This window comes from Silurus aristotelis (genome assembly GCF_946808225.1).
Source record: "Silurus aristotelis genome assembly, chromosome: 8".
NCBI lineage: Eukaryota > Metazoa > Chordata > Actinopteri > Siluriformes > Siluridae > Silurus > Silurus aristotelis.
In genome coordinates, this window is record NC_139581.1 from 176,555 (window position 1) to 185,000 (window position 8,446).

Sequence of the window (8,446 nt, forward strand, 5' to 3'; positions counted from 1 at the left end):
ACACCTTGGAGACGGAGAATCCAGGTGAGTCCTCAGCCTGATATTTAACCTGCCTCTTCTGCAGTGCTTCCTGCCTGGTAACAGACAGACAGCGCATCTCAGGAACGGAGGAATTAATGCCAACAGTGGCGGTGGTGGTTTAAAGGACTTTGTATTTAAGAGGCGGTTAGTTGTAAAACGCAGTTCCAGCAGCGTGGTGCGATCAAACATAGTAAACAACAAGACAGTAGCAAAAAAGAGGAGCAAGTGGCAGGCCAAACACAGTGGCACCATCTTGAATGATCCTATTCCAGCCTATCAAGATGAAGGGAATATTTTGAGCAGCTAAAGAACGAGAAAAATGGGAGAGAAATAAGGATGGATGGTGTGGAGTTGGTGAAGCAGGAAATGTATAGGATTAGTAAGGAGGAAGTGAGAGCAGCAATTAAGAGGATGAAGAGTGGAAAGTCGGTTGGACCAGATAACATATTGGTAGAAGCATGGAGATGTTTAGGTGAGATACAGTGGATGTTTTTTAACCAGATTGTTTAACAGGATTCTGGAAGGTGAGAATATGCCTGAGGAATAGAGAAGGAGTGTGCTGGTACTGATCTTTAAGAATAAGGGAGATGTGCAGACCTGCAGTAACTACAGGGGAATAAAGTTGATCAGTCACACCATGAAGTTATGGGAAAGAGTAGTGGAAGCCAGGCTGAGAGAAAAGGTGACCATCTGTGAGCAACACTATGGTTTCATGCCGAGGAAGAGCACCACAGATGCCTTATTTGCTTTGAGAATGTTGATGGAAAAGTATAGAGAAGGTCAGAAGGAGTTGCATCGTGTGTTAGTGGATTTAGAGAAAGCGTACGACAGGGTGGAGAGAGGAGTTGTGGTGTTGTATGAGAAAGTCTGGGTTAGGGTTCGCAGAGCGGTGAAGGATGCAAAGCGGCGGTATGGGAGGAAACTAGAGTAACAGTTCCAACATGGTGGCTCTAGGAGCCTGTGGCAGGAACTAAGAACAATCACGGACTATAGAACACCATTTTCTAGAATAGTGAATGTGGACGCTTCTCTGGCAGACGAGCTAAACACCTTTTACGCTCGTTTCGAGGCTGTAGCTAACCACGCTAGTGGCGCAAACAGCGTGCACGCCGAGAGAGCCGGAGAGGTAAACACGTTCACCATCTCGGAGCATGACGTGAGGAGGGCTTTCAAGAGAGTAAATACCAGGAGGGCAGCAGGACCAGACGGCATCACAGATCGGGTTCTGAAAGCCTGCGCTGACCAGCTAGCACCAGTGTTCACTGAGATATTCAACCTCTAACTGGAACAGTCTGTTGTCTGTACATTCCACCATTGTTCCTGTCCCGAAGAAACCTCAGCCCACCTGCCTTAACGACTACCGCCCTGTAGCCTTGACCTCAGTAGTGATGAAGTGCTTCGAGAGACTGGTCAGAGACTTCATCACTGCCTCACTACCGGACCCACTGGACCCACTACAGTTCGCGTACTGTCAGAACCGTTCTACTGAGGAGGCCATTGCTCATCTCCTCCACACTACGATGAGCCACCTGGACTACAGAAATGGGAATTATACAAAGATGCTGTTTATATCTATACATCCTTTTCTTTATATATATATTTTATTTTATATAGTTTTTATACTTTATTTATCAGTCTTCTTTGTATTATTTTTCTCCCCATCCTATTCCCTTATGCCGGACCGTCGTATTAAGCATTTTACTGCATGTCGTACCCTGTGTATGTGTATGTGACAAATAAAATTTTATTTGATTTGGTTAGGGTTAGAGTTTAGGGTTAGTGGGAACAACAGACTGGTTCAAGGTGGAGGTTGGACTGCATCAAGGATCGGATCTGAGCCCTTTCCTGTTTGCAGTGGTGATGGACAGGTTGAAGGACGAGGTCAGACACGAGTCTCCCTGGACTATGATGTTTGCAGATGATATTGTTATTTGTGGTGAGAGTAGGGAGCAGGTTGAGAAGAGCCTGGAGAGGTGGAGATGCATGCTGGAGAGAAGGGGAATGAAAGTAAGTAGGAGTAAGACAGAGTACATGTGTGTGAATGAGAGGGAGGGCAGTGGAGGGGTGCGGTTGCAGGAAGAAGAGGTGGAGAAGGTTGAGGAGTTCAGGTACCTGGGGTCAACAGTGCAAAGTAATGGAGAGTGTGTTAGTGAAGTGAAAAAAAAGAGTGCAAGCAGGGTGGAATGGGTGGAGAAGGGTGACAGCAGGAGTTATTTGTGATAGTAGAGTATCTGTGAGAGTGAAAGGGAATGTTTATAGGACTGAGGTGAGACCTGAGATGTTGTATGGTTTAAAAACAGTGCCACTAAGTAAAAGACAGAAGGTGGAGCTGGAGGTAGGAGAGCTGAAGATCTTGAAGTTTTTGTTGGGAGTGTCGACGATGGACAGGATTAGAAATTAGCTTATTAGAGGGACAGCACGTGTAGGACGTTTTGGAGACGGTGTAGGGAGGAATAGAGGTGTGGAGAGAAGTAGAGGTGTAGAGAGAAGTAGAGGTGTAGGGAGGAGTAGAGGTTTAGGAATGAGTAGAGGTGTAGAGAAAAGTAGAGGTGGAGGGAGGAGTAGAGGTGTAAAGAGAAGTAGAGGTGTAGGGAGAAGTAGGTGTAGAGAGAAGTAGAGGTGTAGGGAGGTGCAGAGAAAAGTAGAGGTGTAGGGAGGAGTAAAGGTGTAAAGAGAAGTAGAGGTGTAGAGAGCAGTAGAGGTGTAGGGGGGAGTAGTGGTGTAGGGGGGAGTAGCGGTGTAGGGAGGAGTAGAGGTGTAGAGAGAAGTAGCGGTGTAGGGAGAAGGAGAGGTGGAGAGGTGGAGAGAGAAGTAGAGGTGTAGGGAGGTGTAGGGAGGAGTAGAGGTGTAGAGGAATAGGAAGAAGTAGAGGTGTAGAGAGGAGTAGAGGGGAGTATAGGTGTAGGGAGGAGTAGAGGGTAGTAGGGGTGTAGAGAGGAGTAGAGGTGTAGGGAGGAGTAGAGGTGTAGAGAGAAGTAGAGGTGTAGACAGGAATAGAGAGCAGTAGAGAGGAACAAAGGAGTAGAGGAATAGAGGTCTAGAGAGGAGTAATGGCAGAGAGGATTAGAAGTGTAGAGGAGTAGAAAGGGCGTACAGAGGCATAAAGGTGAAGAAAGAAGTAGAGGTGTATAGAGGAATAGAGGTGAAGAGGGGCGTAGAGGTGTAGAGAGGAGTAGAAGTGTAGGGAGGCGTAGAGGTGTAGGGAGGAATAGAGGTGTGGAGAGAAGTAGAGGTGTAGGGAGGCGTAGAGAGGAGTAGAGGGTAGAAGAGGTGTAGGGAGAAGTAGGGGTGTAGAGAGAAGTAGAGGTGTAGGGAGAAGTAGAGGTGTAGAGAGAAGTAGAGGTGTAGGGAGGAGTAAATGTGTAAAGAGAAGTAGAGGTGTGGGGAGGAATAGAGGTGTGGAGAGAAGTAGAGGTGTAGAGAGAAGTAGAGGAGTAGGGAGAAGTAGAGGTGTAGGGAGGAGTAGAGGTGTAGAGAGGAGTAGAGGTATAGAGAGAAGTAGAGGTATAGAGAGAAGTAGAGGTGTAGGGAGGTGTAGAGGTGTAGGGAGGTGTAGAGAGTAGAGGTGTAGATAGAAGTAGAGGTATAGGGAGGAGTAGAGGTGTAGAGAGAAGTAGAGGTGTAGGGAGGAGTAAATGTGTAAAGAGAAGTAGAGGTGTGGGGAGGAATAAAGGTGTGGAGAGAAGTAGAGGTGTAGAGAGAAGTAGAGGTGTAGAAAAAAGTAGAGGTGTAGAGAGAAGTAGAGGTGTAGGGAGGAGTAGAGGTGTAGAGAGAAGTAGAGGTGTAGGCAGGAGTAGAGGTGTAGGGAGGAGTAGAGGTGTACAGAGGAGTAAATGTGTAAAGAGAAGTAGAGGTGTAGAGAGGAGTAGAGGTGTAGGGAGGAATAGAGGTGTACAGAGGAGTAAATGTGTAAAGAGAAGTAGAGGTGTAGAGAGGAGTAGAGGTGTAGAGAGGAGTAGAGGTATAAAGAGAAGTAGAGGTGTAGGGAGGAGTAGAGGTGTAGGGAGGAGTAGAGGTGTAGGGAGGTGTAGAGAGAAGTAGAGGTGTAGGGAGTAGAGGTGTAGATAGAAGTAGAGGTGTAGGGAGGAGTAGAGGTGTAGAGAGAAGTAGAGGTGTAGGGAGGAGTAGAGGTGTAGAGAGAAGTAGAGGTGTAGGGAGGCGTAGAGAGGAGTAGAGGGTAGAAGAGGTGTAGGGAGAAGTAGGGGTGTAGAGAGAAGTAGAGGTGTAGGGAGAAGTAGAGGTGTAGGGAGGAGTAAATGTGTAAAGAGAAGTAGAGGTGTGGGGAGGAATAGAGGTGTGGAGAGAAGTAGAGGTGTAGAGAGAAGTAGAGGTGTAGAGAGAAGTAGAGGAGTAGGGAGAAGTAGAGGTGTAGGGAGGAGTAGAGGTGTAGGGAGGAGTAGAGGTGTACGGAGGAGTAAATGTGTAGAGAGGAGTAGAGGTGTAGAGAGGAGTAGAGGTATAGAGAGAAGTAGAGGTGTAGGGAGGAGTAGAGGTGTAGGGAGGAGTAGAGGTGTAGGGAGGTGTAGAGGTGTAGGGAGGTGTAGAGAGTAGAGGTGTAGATAGAAGTAGAGGTGTAGGGAGGAGTAGAGGTGTAGAGAGAAGTAGAGGTGTAGGGAGGAGTAAATGTGTAAAGAGAAGTAGAGGTGTGGGGAGGAATAAAGGTGTGGAGAGAAGTAGAGGTGTAGAGAGAAGTAGAGGTGTAGAAAAAAGTAGAGGTGTAGAGAGAAGTAGAGGTGTAGGGAGGAGTAGAGGTGTAGATAGAAGTAGAGGTGAAGGGAGGAGTAGAGGTGTAGAGAGAAGTAGAGGTGTAGGGAGGAGTAGAGGTGTAGTGAGAAGTAGAGATGTAGAGAGAAGTAGAGGTGTAGGGAGGCGTAGAGAGGAGTAGAGGGTAGAAGAGGTGTAGGGAGAAGTAGGGGTGTAGAGAGAAGTAGAGGTGTAGGGAGAAGTAGAGGTGTAGAGAGAAGTAGAGGTGTAGGGAGGAGTAAATGTGTAAAGAGAAGTAGAGGTGTGGGGAGGAATAGAGGTGTGGAGAGAAGTAGAGGTGTAGAGAGAAGTAGAGGTGTAGAGAGAAGTAGAGGTGTAGGGAGGAGTAGAGGTGTAGGGAGGAGTAGAGGTGTAGGGAGGAGTAGAGGTGTAGGGAGGAGTAGAGGTGTACGGAGGAGTAAATGTGTAGAGAGGAGTAGAGGTGTAGAGAGGAGTAGAGGTGTAGAGAGGAGTAGAGGTATAGAGAGAAGTAGAGGTGTAGGGAGGAGTAGAGGTGTAGGGAGTTGTAGAGGTATAGGGAGGTGTAGAGAGTAGAGGTGTAGATAGAAGTAGAGGTGTAGGGAGGAGTAGAGGTGTAGAGAGAAGTAGAGGTGTAGGGAGGAGTAAATGTGTAAAGAGAAGTAGAGGTGTGGGGAGGAATAAAGGTGTGGAGAGAAGTAGAGGTGTAGAGAGAAGTAGAGGTGTAGAAAAAAGTAGAGGTGTAGAGAGAAGTAGAGGTGTAGGGAGGAGTAGAGGTGTAGGCAGGAGTAGAGGTGTAGGGAGGAGTAGAGGTGTACGGAGGAGTAGAGGTGTAGGGAGGAGTAGAGGTGTAGGGAGGTGTAGAGAGAAGTAGATGTGTAGGGAGTAGAGGTGTAGATAGAAGTAGAGGTGTAGGGAGGAGTAGAGGTGTAGAGAGAAGTAGAGGTGTAGGGAGGAGTAGAGGTGTAGTGAGAAGTAGAGATGTAGAGAGAAGTAGAGGTGTAGGGAGGAGTAGAGGTGTAGGGAGGAGTAGAGGTATAGAGGAGTAGGAAGAAGTAGAGGAGTAGGGAGAAGAAGTAGAGGAGTCGGGAGAAGAAGTAGAGGAGTAGAGGTGTAGGGAGGAGTAGCGGTGTAGAGAGAAGTAGCGGTGTAGGGAGGAGTAGCAGTGTAGGGAGGAGTAGAGGTGTAGAGAGAAGTAGAGGTGTGGAGAGAAGTAGAGGTGTGGAGAGAAGTAGAGGTGTAGGGAGGACTAGAGAATTAGAGGTGTAGGGAGGAGTAGAGGAGTAGGGAGGCATAGAGAGGAGTAGAGGGTAGAAGAGGTGTAGGGAGGAGTAGGGGTGTAGAGAGGAGTAGAGGGGAGTAGAGGTGTAGGGAAGAGTAGAGGTGAAGAGAGAAGTAGAGGAGTAGGGAGGAGTAGAGGTGGAGGGAGAAGTAGAGGTGTGGAGAGAAGTAGAGGTGTAGAGAGAAGTAAAGGTGTAGGGAGGTGTAGAGGTGTAGGGAGGAGTAAAGGTGTAAAAAGAAGTAGAGGTGTAGAGAGAAGTAGAGGTGTAGAGAGAAGTAGAGGTGTAGGGAGGAGTAGAGGTGTAGAGAGAAGTAGCAGTGTAGGTAGGAGTAGAGGTGTAGAGAGAAGTAGAGTGTGGAGAGAAGTATAGGTGTAGAGAGAAGTAGAGGTGTAGGGAGGAGTAGAGGTGTAGGAAAGAGTAGAGATGTAGAGAGGTGTAGGGAGGAGTAGAGGTGTAGAGAGAAGTAGAGGTGTAGAGAGAAATAGAGGTATAGGGAGGAGTAGAGGTGTAGAGAGAAGAAGAGGTGTAGGGAGGAGTAGAGGTGTAGGGAGGAGTAAAGGTGTAAAAAGAAGTAGAGGTGTAGAGAGAAGTAGAGGTGTACAGAGGAGTAGAGGTGTAGAGAGAAGTAGAGGTGTAGGGAGGAGTAGAGGTGTAGAGAGAAGTAGCGGTGTAGAGAGAAGTAGCGGTGTAGGTAGGAGTAGAGGTGTAGAGAGAAGTAGAGTGTGGAGAGAAGTATAGGTGTAGAGAGAAGTAGAGGTGTAGGGAGGAGTAGAGGTGTAGAGAGAAGTAGAGATGTAGAGAGGTGTAGGGAGGAGTAGAGGTGTAGAGAGAAATAGAGGTATAGGGAGGAGTAGAGGTGTAGAGAGAAGTAGAGGTGTAGGGAGGAGTAGAGGTGTAGAGAGGAGTAGAGGTGTAGAGGATTACTTAGTTTGATGCATAGTCACTCTCTCACACATGGTCACTCTCTCACACACACACACACACACACACACACACACACACACACACACACACACACACACACACACACACACACACACACACTATCTCTGATGATCGCAGATGTTGAGTTATTTTATGAGTTGCTCAGTAGCTCCTAGTTTTATAACCATAATGACTGTAGAAGACTGTAGAAAGATCATCAGTCATAATCACACACTCCAGTGCTCATGTTAGTTCTCACTCTCCAGTGTTCTGTAGTGTTTAAAGACTATAATCACACTCTTGATGTCACCCAAATGAGGATGAGGTTCTGCTTTTGAGTCTGGTTCCTCTCAAGGTTTCTTCCTCAGAACATCTAAGGGAGTTTTTCTTCACCAAAGTCTCCATCATCAGGGATAAACACACATCATTCACCTTCACTGTTAAATTCTGTAAAGCTGCTTTGAGACGATGCGTGTTGTGAAAAGTGCAAAATGCAGTCTCACCACACAATTACTTAGTCTCACGCATGGTGTCTCTCTCACACTCAAGCATGCAGTCTCTCTCACTCTCTCACACACGCACACACACACACACTCAGTCTAATACTTTAGCACAGGCAATCTAACCTACACACGCACGCACACACACACAGTCTTAAGCATTCAGTCTCACAGACACACGCAATTAATTACAGTCTCACGGATTGTCTGACACATTGCCTCAAGCATGCAGTCTCTCACACACACACACACACACACACACACACACACACACACACTTTAGCACACACAATCTAACCTACACACACACACACACACACACACACACACACACACACACACAATCTAACCTACCTACACACACACACACACACACACACACACTTTAGCACACACAATCTAACCTACACACACACACACACACACACACACACACACTTTAGCACACACAATCTAACCTACACACACACACACACACACACACACTTTAGCACACACAATCTAACCTACACACACACACACACACACACTTTAGCACACACAATCTAACCTGCACACACACACACACACACACACACACACACACACAATCTAACCTACACACACACACACACACGTTGAGAGTGAAGAGATTTATTCAGGTTTTATTGTAATATTTTATTTTTAGAACACAGCAAATAATAATAATGAAGAATTACAACGTTACTGTAGTTTGGCTTTTCACCACAGAGAGAGAGAGAGAGAGAGAGAGAGAGAGAACACACAGTAGTGGAAGCAAAGGTGGAGAGGGAGAGAGAAAGTAAGTAAGGGAGAGAGAGAGCGAGCGAGAGAGAGCTCGAGTAAGTAAGGGGGAGAGAGAGAGAGAGAGAGATACATGTGGAGGAGGCGGGGCTGGACTGATGCCACAGACGGCTTTTATGGACAATATATTATATATTTATATCAAACCAAGTATACAGGATAAGTGTGTGTGTGTGTGTGTGTGTGTGTGTGTGT